Source organism: Macrobrachium nipponense, chromosome 2 (assembly GCF_015104395.2).
Source record: "Macrobrachium nipponense isolate FS-2020 chromosome 2, ASM1510439v2, whole genome shotgun sequence".
NCBI classification, from domain to species: Eukaryota; Metazoa; Arthropoda; class Malacostraca; order Decapoda; family Palaemonidae; genus Macrobrachium; species Macrobrachium nipponense.
In genome coordinates, this window is record NC_087201.1 from 115,426,524 (window position 1) to 115,443,635 (window position 17,112).

A 17,112-nucleotide genomic window follows, 5' to 3' on the forward strand; every position below is an offset into this window, starting at 1 on the left:
GTACTTTTTTTGGGGTTGTACACATTGATCGTACATGGTCCACCCTGTACCATGAGGTTTTTTACCCTAAATATCAAGGGAATAAGGGTGATCTACCAGAGTACAATGGATTCAAGGCGGTCGTTTCCTTTAGGTGTTGCAAGTATTGCCGTAATCACACACACAACTGCAGTTTCCATGTGGATTGCTAATTGCACTGTATTGTCTAGAAAATCGGCCTACCATGGACACCTGTTCACCAGTACCAAGCAGCTTCTCCAACACACTGCAATCAATATGGTCTGTGATTCCCCCCTCCCCTCCCCACCAAAAGCCTCCCCAGTTCGACCTACACGAGCAAAGGAACGTTGGAAGGGACTGGAAGAATCTATGCCTGGGGGAGCCAGGGTCCGACCTGAACAGGAGGGAGACATGGCAACCATTGTTTGGAGGTAGCTAGCCTAGAGGCAGACTTAGTCACTTAGGTCGCAGGAAAATATTAGGCTAGTCTAACTAGATAGGGTAGAACATCACGACAGGCCAACCCTCATCACGGTAGACGGGTCTTATTCACTCTATATTTAATTGGTGAAACATGAATACAATTGCAACTCTAAGCATACCATTTAAAAGACTGAAGTTTCGTCAACATATTGTGATATATGAAAGCCCCATACGAACTAAAATAAGCATGTGAGCTCTTCGTAAAATATGTTTTCAAGGCAGTTTTGAAATCCAATATGGCGGCTACGTTTTGCATGGACGGTTCTCATCAGTGACGGCCACCATCTTTCCCCAGCCTTCCCAGCACTCATTTGAACAATGTTAGCGTATGTATGTAACGTTTATTGATCTTACTCAAGATTGCAGTTGTAATCAGCACAATAAAACAACATTTTGTTGCCTATATTAGTGAAAGTATGAAACTTGTTATTCCCGGGGTTATGGTTGGAACTGAATTCATTCTTACCTTGTAAATCCGGCGGTTTTTATCCTTACTGCCATCACAACTGAACTCCACAGTGCTTATTTGATTGTATTATACACTTTTTTGGGCTCAGTCACTCCACATTGCACTTTAAAACGTTGCGTGCCTGTTCTGGTTTCTAAGCGCGCGCCATAAACACAATTTCGAACAGCAGACGACGACAGACGACAAACTGCAAAGTTTTATTCCCTAAACTGTTTACTTTACTCGTTATTTAGTTTAAATTTACTTTGTTATTTAAAATTTTGATTTAATTCATGTATATTATCCATTTTTTGCAACCAAATTACCCCGAAAAATTACAGATATTTCTAAAGTAGATAAAATCAAATGTTTCTAACGTTTTCGTACATCTGGCTGCCGAAAACCATAGAGGAACGAATACGGAAAAGTGCAGAGGAACGACTACGTTTTTTTTTTTTTTTTTGCTTTTTTGTTTTTGCTAGCACTTTTCATTGATTTCAGTCTTTATTAGTATTTTGAATTTCTTTAATAATCGTATCAGCAGAAATAAATGTAACCTTTAATGTTTGCATGCTTTAATGTTTGCATGCTAAGAATGGCAAAAATCATCGTTGCCACATTAGTGGAGGCTTCACACATACGCCGTTCCATTATTATCCTGTTAAGCGTCCGCCCCTGATGAGCTCGCTGCTAACGTACCGTCACGCTTTTTTTTTTTTTTTGTAATCAGCGATCATAGCACTGAATGATAGTTTTTTTTTTCAAAGTTAATATTGATTTTATGCTTGTTATTCATACTGCAATTAACGGTGGTAGGTCTTCTCTCTCTCTCCTCTCTCTCTCTCCTCTCTCTCTCTCTCTCTCTCTCTCAGTCCAGTCACTCGGCAAAGAAAAGTCATCTTCACTCCCGCAATTGGAAGAAAAGTTTGTATCATCACTGGAGGATTCAGAACTAGAGCTCTCATCATCAATAGGTTAATCAATATCACACTCCTCATCTAGTATTTGATTGATCTCACCTAAAGAAATATGCCTCCTCTTTAGGGACATTCATTGTGAAAGACGCGAAATCCAATTTGTCTCGATAAACGCCCGAAGCGTATTGAAAGAAAACCAACAGGGACAGGCAGTTTTCTAGCATAAGCGACCACCAGGAAAGAGTTGCCAGGCTGGAAATAAGTTTCCCATGTGCTGAGTGTTACCAAATGATGTTCCTACACTTTCTATACGAGTAACGTATTATTACGGGGTCCTGACGGCTTGACAAGCACAGTTAAAGTCTTGAACGTAATATCCCGTTGAAGGCGCTACTGAGTAGATCGCGGTAAACGTATTATTACGTGGGTGACGCTTAACAGGTTATAAACTGTTTCCATGAATTCTAGTTGTCATAGTAATGCAATAATGATAAAAGAATTGCTTTAATATTTATTGTATACTATACTTCCAATACATAGCCTAATTTCACCAATTTCAACGTTTTTGTGTGTAGTCTTATACCAGTTTGGAGGGTCAACACATACCGAATGGCAACAGAGAGAGAGAGAGAGAGAGAGAGAGATGAGAGAGAGAGAGAGAGAGAGAGGAAAGGAAGGAGGAGGAACGAAGAAGAAAAGGGATGGCGGTGGAGGGGGGGGGGGGGGGGGGGGGGGGGGGGGGGGGGGGGGGGGGGGGGGGGGGGGGGGGGGGGGGGGCGGGGGGGGGGGAGAGAGGGTAGGTGGAGCTTTATACGCGTGTTCGTATCCATTTCTGCATAATGGAGTTTTTGTCTCTTGGTACAAGGACAAGTGTCTTTATTCTTTACGATTAGTGATTCACGATACCCTTATAAATTACGGCACTGGGTGTAATGCACTATAGCAAAATTTCTCGTTATGTTAAGAGTGTTCGTTACAAATAGGTATTGCCCAAAACGTGCTTGCACTGTCTCTGAAAACCCATAGTAGACATGCTGCTTAGTTGTCAATCAAGTTTTTATAACCAAGTATTTTTTACAAGCTAGCTATTGAATAAATTTGTATTTTTCTCAGTCAAAACATATGCCCCCTCCCAATGCTAACTTTCCTCTTTTAACGACTTTCTGGTCATTGCAAATTCGGCCCATAATTTCTTATGGTGCGAAAACAGACAGAGGCCCATGGACCGAAAAACGATTGCGTCACACTACAGCGATAATCCAGCAGTAAAACATCTTCATATATCCAAAAGTAAATAATAAAGATATATATGCGCATTACGATTATAACAATTACATGTATAGCTGATAACAATCTGCATGAATAACTGGTAAACTGTTCTGCAATGACAGTTGAGTATAGCAATATTTACAATAGGTACGAAAGTCAAGATGTCGTGACGTCATAATACAGAACTTAAAAGAACGTTCTAATCAGAAAAATAGCCTAATTACTAAATTTGAGTCAGAGTCGAGTTACTTTTTCAATAACGAAATATTTTCAAATGAATCATCATAAATATGTAAAATATTGATGTTTTACTACTTATTTAAAAATTAGCCAAGGAGCATGCTTCTCGTCATCTTCTACCAAAACAGCTTTTTATTTTTTACTCCTGGCTTGTTGTTGGTGAGAAATCGTGTTTCGATTGTTGTGATAAAAGTGCTCCAGCGTCTGTGGGTACAAGTGGTGTGCGGATTTATCACAGGAAATGGAAAGTTTGTTAACACAAGCGACTCCGTAAACATCGAGATGGCGTCAATCTTCGAAACATTTTTAGTTGTAAGTAAAGGAGCGCTTACAGTTCAGTTGACCACGGGTTTCGTCTGCTATGGAATCGGCGGAGCAATACAAACAAGATGGCGGACGCTTTGTTTTGGCGCCCGGTTTAAATACCCCGAAACCTATAAAAAACAAAAACGATAATGGGGGACCATTTTGGGAACCGGGGTTTTTTGGGTGGGGGAGTAACATACGAGTAAATGAAAACGGTAATGGGGGAGCCATTGGGAAAACCGGGGTTTTTGGGTGGGGGTGGGAAAACCCAGATGACGACAACGAACACGAAAAACAACAAAACCCTAGCAGACGAACCCGTTGCCAAGTAAACTGTAGGAGCTCACGTACCAACAAAAATGTAGGAGGTCCCGTCACCCGTTGTGTTAGGCTAACCAAACGACGGCAATGAACACTAAAAACCACGAAACCCTAGCAAAAAAAAACCAGTGGCCAACTAAACTGTATGAGCTCCCTTTCCAACGAAACTGTAGGAGCTCCTGTCCCAACTAAAACTGTAGGGAGCTCCGTTGTTCCCAACTAAACTGTAGGAGCTACGGTGATCGTAACCAAACGAACCAACCTAACCAAACTTCCGACTTCAGCAAAGCAGAAATAACAATGGCGTGCTTAATTTTGTCAAAATAATGAAAATAACGTGCATTTACATTGATAACCTTACCTTGGAGATGTTGCTAGTCGTCCGATGATTGGCCGGTCCCCCCCCCCCAGAAATAAAGAACTTAACAAGAGAAATCGGAGTCGCTAAAATCCCCCAGTAGGCCTGTTTTCATTAAATAAGTGACTAGGGATCGTTCGTCTTGACACAAAATGTAAATGTCTTCCAGCGTGACTGGAACGGCGGCAGCGAACGCCACGTGTGCGGAACAAGACAAATTGTCGGCAGAAGACATGATGAAACACTGAACTGAACTGGCTGAGAAGCAGGAACAGACTGAAGGGTCGAGGAAGGTCGAGAAAGGTCCGTTCCAGGTACTAGTTATCCTAGCGGATAACTAGTACCTGGAAAATATGTATCGAAGAATGTAAAAAAAATGTAGGTCATACAGATGAGTTGGGCAAGGAAAGAAATATCGAATAATGGGGGAAAAAATGTATCCTACAGATTATGTTGGCACGGGTAAAACTATCGTGGGCAAGAGTCAAAATATCGAATAATGAAAAAAAAAAAATGGAACTCCTGCAAATTAGTTGGGCAAGCATGGGAAAAAAATAGAATAACGAAGGGAAAAAAATGGAGCTCTTACATTTCAGTTGGGCATGGGTGAAAATAAAGAATACTGTAAATTAAATTGGAGGTCCTAAAGATTCAGTTGGGCAGATTAAAAATATCGAAGTAGAATCGGCTTTCATGTTTGATTGCATGTTTCTGGGTTCGGTCCTGTGGGTTGGGTTCGGGTTTGGTCGGCTGGGGTCGGGTTGGGTTTGGTAGGGTGCGGGTCATCGCGAGAACTACTTACCTTGGCGGAGGGATTATGGACCGGGCAAAATGGTGTTACACGGTCCGGTCAACTAAACTGTAATCTACCCTAAGTAAAAATTTCTAAAGCGTTTTGGTGAGATTTCCATTGCCGTGGGCGCCATTTTCAGTACCCTCTGTTTAAATCTTAAAATTTGGCCTTAATTTCTAACTTTGGAGAAAATACTTACTTCGAAAGGAGAGTAGAGGTCTTTAGCTCCGTTTCTCACCAACAACAAGTCGCGACTGATGCCCATCTCGGGTGTCAGGACGCGTTATAATGTACTTTTTCGGAGGGTGGCTAGGTGTTTATTGTAGGTGGCCTGCTTGGCCTGCTGTGATGTTTTACCCTACTTTCTATAAAATGCTTTAGAAAACTCAGAGGCGGCCATGCATGAGTACTTAGGGTCACGACCTCTGAACTACTTAGTACTAGCCTAGGTAATTGCGTCTCACGAGACGGGTCAGGTCAATATACCTATCCTATAGGGTTCAACCTAGCCATGATAAAAGATTATCATCCATTTATAGTACTAGCTATTACAAAAATAAAATGTCTACGCCTTTTTCTTTTCCTAGCTAGACAAGTTTACCTGGGTATAGCATAACTTTGTTATCAGGCTTACTACCTAGCTAGAAGCCTAACTTCGGATACCTATGCTAGCCTAAATAGCTACTATTATCTGGCACATTAATTTGAGGTTCTCTTACCTTAAAGAATTTCGAGTAACGTCAAAAAGGTCAAATTAGATTGTGATTCACAGATGATGCTTCTAGCACTACCAACAACCTTATGACGTCTCTACGGTTTCGTTCCGAGGGTTCCGTTTTCGCCCGTCCACGTCCAGGCTTCCCGTGACGTCACATCCGCCATGTTCACCACGTCATGTAAAAATAGCCACAACGCTCCGCCTCTCGAGTTTCCATTTATTTATTCATAATATAATATATGATATAATAATACAATAAAATGTGATGTAATGCAATATAACACAACATGGACTTAGATACAATAAAAATCAGGTATTCAGTATAATAAAATGCCAGTATACCTGTTTTCGATCCTTAAACCCAAGAGCTGCAAATTTATATAAGCTGATTTTTTTAAAGAACAATTAAAGAAGCGCAATTTTTCAGAACAACGGATTTATTTATTTGATAGTCTTTGAACATTTAATATTTTTTATTGTATCCAAAAGTTTGTTCTCTATAACGGCACGCTATTTCTTGGCATTTAACACTTCCTTCATAATTTTTTTATGCAACTTGCAACTTTCTGTATTCGGAATCTTGAAATTTTTGGTATCTTTGCTATTCGGTTTTCAGCACATGGAAATTGTTCAACTTCTAGCCTCAGTCCCACAAACATCATATTCGAGGATGAACAATAATTTGGATTAAAAAATTACCTCTTCTCCGTTCTCTACGCAAACCCATTCAGTGGATTGCTATATTTACTCTCTTTTACCCTTACTCTCATGTCCATTGACAACTATATTTTGATAACCAATCCAATGTCTCTGTTGCTAATGTAAATGTCAAGTACTGTTACTTCGATTACTAAACTAATCAAATACTATTCGATTTGACAAGTGTCTTAAATGTTCCATGAATAACTATCATCACCATTATCATTAATGTTCTTTTCAACGGATATTTCATGTATGGGATTAATAAGTCCTTTACAGATTTCTGTTTTTCTACCGTCCGTGTTAAACTTGTTAACTGTTCACCCAGTCCCAGTAGCTCTTTCGGTACTGGTAGAACAATTTCAGTCTTTCTTACCTACAAGTCTATTCCATTTTCAGTAGATTTTAATGAAACAAAACATTATATAAAAACTATGAAAGAGGTAAAAAAAACTATTAATGGATTAAAGACATTGACAGTCTTTCAACAATTGATTTACCACCAATAACTGTTTTGAGATTATAACCGTTAAAAACCTTGTAAGGACAACGCCTTATCGCAAATTCCTCTGTATATAATTCTACAATTGTGTTGTTCTTACTTCCCTCCTCGAGAGCGTTCAGCGGGCTTTCCGCCAATGTATATATCTTATAAGATCATGTTTTATGTACTTTTATATTCTAAGTTATATGTCTCGCAAGAAACACAAATCGGCTCTCGCCGACCCACTTTTACTCTCTCGCGGGTCGGATACCACATTTCCGCCCACATGCTGTATATTTGAATTTCCTTACCTGTAATAAAGATCAGTACGCTTCTACCGACCTCTTTGTTCACGCTTCACAATTGGTGACCTCCCGGTTTGGACGGTGACCCAAGCGGTTTTGGCTCAGCCATTAAGGGACTAACTACCACCGCTCACCTTTAGAGATCTTTAGCGGACTCACACGGCGCCTCGGTTTAGATCTCTGAAAGCTCCTACCGTGGAAAAAACTAACGCCTCTAACAGACTAAATATGGCATACCTTCCCAAGGTGTGTTCAGGCGTTCCTCAAACGGTTTGGCCCATCATTTACGACTCCTGTCGACCGTTTTGTGAGAGTGGACAATGGACACAGACAGTTCCGCGCGAGAAACCCAGGCCTCCTCTGCCTCAATGGCAGCCTCGCACACAGCTGCCTCTCAAGCTGTCAAATTGGCCCCCTTCACAACAGCGAACCCAACCGTCTGGTTCAACCGAGCTGAAGGGCAATTCCAGGTCGAGGGACTCACGGACAAGGTACTGCAGGCTGACCTTGTCATGTCAGTCCTCCCAGCAGAGGTATTCGACTGAATAACCCCCTGGCTGACCGGTCGAGCACAGACCGAACCTGTCACACTCGACGAATTAAAGACAAGACTCGTGACAGCCTACTCCACACCCATCGCGGAGAAAGCCACCCGCGCCCTCAACCTAGTTACAAACCCGATGAGAGGCGCCGACCCACAGGATGCCTTGGACACGGTGATGGGCCTCCTCCGCCTACCCGAAGTAGGTCCCAATGGGAAGAAAAAAGAAATCTGCCTGAGCCGCGAAATATTCCTGCAGCAACTCGAGCCAGATGTCCAAGGACAGCTAACAGACGCATACACCCTCCCCGACGACGAACTATTGGAGAAAGCTAAAAAGCTGACGCTGTTGAGCAAGGCTGCAAGGCTCACTGCTCCCTGATCCTCCGTGTGCCTAGCCGCAGAGAAGGGAGAAGAAGAAGAAGACGACCCAATGCAAGAGATCGGCGCCGTGACCCAGAGGAAGTCTTCCCATACACAGCGGAGTGAAAACTCCTGGTGCCACTACCACCGGAAGTTCGGAAGGTACTCCAAGAGATGCGAAAGCCCCTGCACCTTCCAGCAGCCAAAAAACGGCGACGGCAGACAAAACCAAAGTCACCCGTGGCAGCAGCCTCGTCGGAACCACACGCTGTAGGGTTTTAAGTCGGCGACGCGATCTCCGGCCGGAGGATGCTGGTGGACACCGGGGTGATGCACTTGATATTCCCGCCGTCAGGAAATGACCGCAGCCATGGGCCTGACAACCCAACCGCCCTCATCGCCGCAAATGGGACCCCCATCCATTCCTACGGCACCAAGTCCCTTGAGATATCCATCTTGGGGCGCAACTACGTCTGGCGTTTCACCATCGCAGACGTCAGGATTCCACTACTGGGGGCGGATTTCCTGGTGCATAACGGCCTCCTGGTTGACATGGGTCGCAAACGCCTCCTCGACACGGGGACATGCCATTCCCTACCGCTTGCAGCGAGCCCAGGCGCCCCCACAATTTGCACCATCGCCCCCCACAAGTACGGCAACCTCCTGCAGGAATTCCCCAAAGTTTTCAAACCGGAACTTCGTCAGGTGGCGGGGACGCAGCCCAAGCACGGAATATTCCACCACATCACCACCATGGGGGCCCCGACGCACGCAAAGTTCCGACGACTCCCTCTGGGCCGCCTCCAGGATGCAAAAAGAGCGTTCTCGGAAATGGAACGAATGGGTATCTGCTGGAAAGCATCAAGCCCTTGGGCTTCGCCCCTCCACATGGTACGGAAGCCTGACGGCACCTGGAGGCCCTGCGGAGACTACAGGAGACTCAACCTCGCTGCGATCCCCGATCACTACCCCTTGCCAAACATGCAGGACTTGATTGGGGCCCTCCATGGAGCAAAAATCTTCACAAAAATGGACCTTTTAAAATCTTATTTTCAGGTTCCGGGGCATCCTGAGGACGTTCCCAAGACCGCCATCATCACGCCCTTCAGCTCCTATGTCTTCCATTACTCCACCTTCGGCCTGAGAAATGCAGGGACCACCCTCCAGCGCCTGATGGACAGCATCCTGGGGGACCTGCCCTTCTGTGTCTGCTACGTCGACAATATTTTGATCTTTTCCAGGTCCCCGGAGAAGCACCTACACCATGTCCGAGCGGTTCTGAAACGCCTGCAGGAAAACAAGCTGGTCATCCGGTTCGACAAGTGCACCTTCAGCGTCGAGAGGGTGGACTTCCTCAGACACGAGATCTCTGCAGCAGGCGTGCGCCCCATGGCCTCGAAGGTGGACGCGGTGCAGAAGTTTCCTACCCCAACTACGGTCAAGGCCCTGCAAGAATTCATCAGGATGGTGAATTACTACCGCCGGTTCATCCCCAACGTTGCCCGCACCATGTCCCTTCTAACACAGGTCCTGAAGGGGAAACAAAAAAACCTGACGTGGGAAGCAGAACAAGCACAGGCCTTCCATGACACGAAGATGGCCCTCGCCAGAGCTGCAACCTTGTCCCACCAGGACCCCACTGCGCCCTTACGCCTCACCGCTGACGGCAGCAACGTCGCCTGCAGGGCCATCCTCGAGCAGATGGTCCAGGGCGGGTCCCAGCCGCTCGCCTTCTACAGTAAAAACTGCCGGCCGCCAAGACGAGATACAGCACATTCGACTGCGAGCTCCTGGCGGTGCACCAAGCAGTGCGCCACTTCTGCTACCTCCTCAAGGGCGCCCCCTTCACTATCAGGCCAACCACCGCCCCATGGTGCACGCCTTCACCAAGGCGGGCGACGCCTGGTCAGCGAGACAACAAAGGCACCTGGCAGCCATCGCTGAGTTTGGCTGCACCATCCATTACATTCCTGGCGAGAAGAACCCCGTGGCTGACGCCCTCTCGAGGATAGAGATCAACGCCGTTCACCTCGGGATCGATTTCGAAGACCTCGCCCGAGAACAGGCCGCCGACCCGGAGACTGCCGCATATCGCAAAGCCATCACTGCCCTCAAGTGGGAGGACGTGCCCTTCGGACCCGCAGGCAAGACGCTCCTCTGCAACATCAGCACGGGTCGCCCGCGCCCGCTGATTCCAGCCTCCCGCAGGAGAGCCATATTCGACGTCATACATGGACTCTCGCACCCCTCGGGCCGGACAACGATGTGCCTCCTGACGGAGAAGTTCGTCTGGCACGGAATTCGGAAGGACTCCCTCGAGTGGGCCAGGACCTGCGTTCCATGCCAAACAAGTAAAGTAAGTCGGCACACAGAATCGGGCGTGGGGGAATTCCCGCAGCCAAAACGAAGATTTGGCCACATTCACGTAGACGTCGTGGATCCCCTGCCCCCGTCAGAAGGTGCCAGATACCTCCTGACGATAATCGATCGCTCCACCAGATGGCCAGAGGTGACGCCGATGTCGGAGGCAACCACCAAAGCGTGCGCCGAAGCGCTTCTCGCCAGCTGGATCAGTCGATTCGGAGTGCCGGATGATATCACGACGGACTGCGGACCAGTTTTCCTATCAGAGTTGTGGACTGCCCTGGCCCACCTGATGGGGACATCGCTACACGCCACCACCGCCTACAACCCGGCGGCTAACGGCATGGTGGAAAGGGTCCACCGATCTCTCAAGGCTTCCCTAATGGCACGCTGCACTGGCGAGGATTGGAAGAGCCAACTACCGTGGGTCCTCCTCGGCCTTCGGACCGCCCCTCGGGTGAACGGCGAAGCATCACCTGCGGAGAAGGTATACGGGGAACCATTGGCAGTCCCAGGCGAGTTCTTCCCGACCAACGCCGACGACACAGACGTCTTCATCACCAGACTTCAGGAATCTGCCGGAAAATTCACGTCCTACATCAAGACCTTCTCCGACAGAACCAAACATTTCCTCCCGAAGGCCCTATTGCCCTACAAACACGTCTTCATCACGGACAACTCCCGCCGCCCGCCACTACCGAGACCCTACCGAGGCCCCTTCCGCGTCCTCCGACGCACCGACAAGGCGTACTTCATATCCGTAAATGGTTGCGAGGACTGGGTCACGATCGACCGACTGAAACCAGCTTTCCTGATGGACGAAGAGCACGCCAACGCAGATCCCATAGGGCGCCTCACTCTTCCTTGGCAAGGGTCACCTCAAGGGAGGCATCCCATCCCCAAAAATCCCTGAGGACTCCGAGGCCGAGGATCTACCACAGCAGCTGGTCTCGCACACCTGAGGCCGCCTCCGCCGGCCCACTCGCTTCCGCAAGTAGCGATCAGAAGCACTAAAAATCATCTAACAATTACGCCCTAATTATTGTCTTAGGGGGGAGTATTTGTAAGGACAACGCCTTATCGCAAATTCCTCTGTATATAATTCTACAATCGCGTTGTTCTTACTTCCCTCCTCGAGAGCGTTCAGCGGGCTTTCCACCAATGTATATATCATATAAGATCATGTTTTATGTACTTTTATATTCTAAGTTATATGTCTCGCAAGAAACACAAATCGGCTCTCGCTGACCTACTTTTACTCTCTCGCGGGTCGAATACCACATTTCCGCCCGCATGCTGTATATTTGAATTTCCTTACCTGTAATAAAGATCAGTACACTTCAACCTGCCTCTTTGTTCACACCTCACAACCTTGCGTGTTCACTTTATAAACATGAATATGAAACTTAATGGAGTGTGATATGTAATATAAAAGGTCAATCAAGCAAAATAGAATAAAGTTATAAATAAGTGATGGTAAATAATAAAACCTAATAAATGTAACATTCTTTCAGCTGTATAGATACCACTGATTTGTAATTCTTAATTCATTAATTGTATTGGAGGAAACAGATGTTTTCGAAATGTTGGTGATTTAATGCTTTTCTTTATTACATATAATACATAAATAAATGCATACACACACTATATATATATATATATATATATATATATATATATATATATATATCAGTGCGAGGGTGGACCAGGGAAACCAATTAATTCCAACATATTCTTTATGTCCGATGTTTCGTAATAATTTCTCTATACATCTTCAGGGATCTGTTGAATAATGAATAAATTACTAAAAAAAGTTACTGTAAAAACTTAAAATTTCATAAGAAAATTAAAATTCAATATTAAAATTTCATTTCCAATACATTAAAATTTCATAAGAAAATTAAAATTCATACATTAAAATTTCATAAAGAAAATTAAAATTCAATACACTACAGCTAAAAAAAAAAAAAAAACACAAAAGAACCAAAGGCCGCTGACCAACCTTATGTGGAGAGAACAAAAGACAGAATGCTTACAAAGACAGATAACTTAGGTAAAGTTGAGTAGAGGAGGTTTGGGTATTTAACTGTGGGTACTAGTTGTTTAATAAACAATGACTTCAAATGTATAGGCAATTCGTGAGGATTAGCTGTTTGGCCTTTGGTTCTTTTGTGTGTGTGTTTTTTTTTCTGTTTTTTTTTAGCTGTAATGTATTGAATTTTAATTTTCTTATGAAATTTTAAGTTTATACAGTAACTTTTTTTAGTAATTTAATTTATTACATCTTCAGATCCCTGAAGATGTAATAAAGAAATTATTACAAAACGTCGGAAATAAAGCAATATTGTTGGAATTAATTGGTTTCCCTGGTCCACTCCCTCGCACTGATGTGTCTTGCTGGCCGTCGCCTAGCCCTGTTTTTTTGGTATATATATATATATATATATATATATATTATATATATATATATATATATATATATATATATATATATATAGTATATATACCAAAAACAGGGCTAGGCGACGGCCAGCAAGACACATCAGTGCGAGGGTGGACCAGGGAAACCAATTTAATTCCAACATATTGCTTTATTTCCGACGTTTTGTAATAATTTCTTTATTACATCTTCAGGGATCTGAAGATGTAATAAATTAAATTACTAAAAAAAGTAACTGTATAAACTTAAAATTGCCATAAGAAAATTAAAATTCAATACATTACAGCTAAAAAAAAACAGAAAAAAAACACACACAAAAGAACCAAAGGCCAAACAGCTAATCCTCACGAATTGCCTATACTTGAGTCATTGTTTATTAAACAACTAGTCCCACAGTTAAATACCCAAACCTCCTCTACTCAACTTTACCTAAGTTATCTGTCTTTGTAAGCATTCTGTCTTTTGTTCTCTCCACATAAGGTTGGTCAGCGGCCTTTGGTTTTTTTTTTTTTTTTTTTTTTTTTTTAGCTGTAGTGTATATATATATCTATATATATATATATATATATATATATATATATATATATATATATATAAAGGGAGTTTTTCATATTTTTCATCATTATTTTGCTCTTCCATGTATGTATATGATATCGGTAATCAAAGAACCATAAAGATAGAAAAGAAGTGAAAGATGAGAAGCAGAAAATCAGGAGTTGGAAATTATGAGAAAAAGATCAAAACTAGTTGCACCAAGATCTTTATGACATTTATTTCCAATTATTTCAATGCCCCTTTCAATTTTTTATACATATATTATAGACATTGAAAAAGGCATCGAAATAATTGGAAATAAATGCCATAAACATCTTGTGCAACTGATTTTGATGTTTCCTCATAATTTCCAATGCCTGCTTTTCATCTTTCACTTCTGATATATATATATATATATATATATATATATATATATATATATATATATATATACCCATATATATATATATCAATTCAAGCTACAAATGTCCTTTAATATCTAAATTCACTTTACCTCCCAAATGATATTTTTATTTTTCATATATGTACCGAAGGGGAATTTTTTAGTTGATAATAATTTCGTCCTCCCATGGGATCGAACCACCGTCCAAGTGGACTGGGACGAAATCAGGATAGTCAGTGACGCTATCCAATCAGCCAACAGAGACGCTATAAGTTCATATCGATTCTGACCTTACAAATCACCCTCGATCTCGGTGCTTTCGTAATTAGAATCGATATGAAACCCCATCTACCATGTTAGCCAATTCGAGCGTTTGACAGCACGTAGCCTTTTGTTATGAATAAATTATAACATCGTACCGATCCATTTATATATCAATTCAAGCTAATGTCCTTTAATATCTAAATTCACTTTACCTCCCAAATGATATATTTTCATATATGTACCAAAGGGGAATTTTTTTAAGTTTGATAATAATTTCGTCCCCCCATTGGGATCGAACCACCGTCCAAGTGGACGGGGACGAAATCAGACAGTCAGTGACGCTATCATCAGCCAACAGAGACGCTATAAGTTCATATCAATTCTGACCTTACAAATCACCCTCGATCTCGTGCTTTCGTAATTAGAAATCGATATGAAACCCCCGTCTACCATGTTAGCCAATTCAAGCGTTTGACAGCACGTAGCCGTTTTGTTGTATGCAATAATAATCACCATCGAACCGTGATCCATTTCTATATCAATTCAAGCTACAAATTATCCTTTGTTAAATTTCTAAATTCACTTTACCTCCCAAATGATAATTTTATTTCATATATGTAACCGAAGGGGAGGAATTTTTTGTTAGTGATAATAATTTCGTCCCCCCATGGGATCGAACCACCGTCCAAGTGGACGGGGACGAAATCAGGACATTCAGTGACGCTATCCAATCAGCCAACAGAGACGCTATAAGTTCATATCGATTCTGACCTTACAAATCACCCTCGATCTCGGTGCTTTCGTAATTTGAATCGATATGAAACCCCGTCTACCATGTTAGCCAATTCGAGCGTTTTGACAGCACGTAGCCTTTGTTATGAAGAATTATCACATCGAAACCGTGATCCATTTTATATATCATTTCAAGCTACAAATGTCCTTTAATATCTAAATTCACTTTACCTCCCAAATGATATATTTTCTCATATATGTACCTGAAGGGGGGAATTTTTTAGTTGATAATAAATTTCGTTCCCCCATGGGATCGAACCACCGTCCAAGTGGACGGTTACGAAATCAGGACAGTCAGTGACGCTATCCAATCAGCCAACAGAGACGCTATAAGTTCATATCGATTCTGACCTTACAAATCACCCTCGATCTCGGTGCTTTCGTAATTAGAATCGATATGAAACCCCGTCTACCATGTTAGCCAATTCGAGCGTTTGACAGCACGTAGCCTTTTGTTATGAATAATTATCACATCGAACTGTGATTCATTTATATATCAATTCAAGCTACAAATGTCCTTTAATATCTAAATTCACTTTACCTCCCAAATGATATATTTTCATATATGTACCGAAGGGGAATTTTTTAGTTGATAATAATTTTGTCCCCCCATGGGATCGAACCACCGTCCAAGTGGACGGGGACGAAATCAGGACAGTCAGTGACGCTATCCAATCAGCCAACAGAGACGCTATAAGTTCATATCGATTCTGACCTTACAAATCACCCTCGATCTCGGTGCTTTCGTAATTAGAATCGATATGAAACCCCGTCTACCATGTTAGGCCAATTCGAGCGTTTTGACAGCACGTAGCCTTTTGTTATGAATAATTATCACATCGAACTGTGATCCATTTATATATCAATTCAAGCTACAAATGTCCTTTAATATCTAAATTCACTTTACCCTCGCAAATGATATATTTTCATATATGTACCGAAGGGGTGGAATTTTTTAGTTTGATAATAATTGTTTGTCCCCCCACCCCATGGGATCGAACCACCGTCCAAGTGGACAGGGACGAAATCAGGACAGTCAGTGACGCTATCAATACGTGTGGTTCGATCCCATGGGGTGACGAAATTATTATCAACTAAAAAATTCCCCTTCGGTACATATATGAAAATATATCATTTGGGAGGTAATCTATATATATATTAATATATACTATTGTATATATATATAGATATTAGATCGTATATATATATATCATATATATATTATTATATAATATATAATATATATATCTATAGATATATATATATATATATATATATATATAATTATACATAATATATGTTATGTATGTATTCCCCACCCCTCCGTTTATTCCCTAAACTACACAAACTGGGAACTCTTACCTGTTGCCAATGGTGTCCTGTCTGCAACCATGTCACTAGGCTTATTGTGATTGCGTAAATACAAAAATATACTATTTATTTCCCAAAGCAGTTGGTTATAAAATAGAACAAAATGATTAACAAGTCATAATGGCATAAAAAGCCAAATCTGCCCATAAAGAAACCAGTAAGATTACATTCTACCCTCCTGACTAAGGTTCCACTCCCAAACCCAAAATGTCACTAAGTCTCGTATTAGTCAGGTTAGAGAATCCCGTTTCCAATCAACCATGGAATTGGACCCATCTGTAATAAAGATAATAGGTGGTATAACTATATTTTCATAATCCCACACATCACTCTTTTCAAAGTATTCACGTAAAGAGAGTATTTCACTTCTCTCTCTTTTCAAAAGGTAACAGTTTTTCTAAGTTTTTTTTTTTTTTTATAGAATATATCCTACCTTTACAATGGGCGTTTTCTCCCGACACTCGGAGTAACCGCTTGACCTCTTATCGTTCACCTCATAGAATGCGTCTTTCACAAGTGCCCCGAACTACTAGGCCTGCAACACGCGTACAAACGAACGTACATGCCTCACGACTGGTGAGTGGTCTCTGAGTCAAGTTGCTTGTTCAGCAAATACCTTTCTCCAAGTGAACTGTACTGCACCACAGCTTGTCTCTAAGCGAGGAGAGATATGTGACATTCACTATCATACATTGGCAC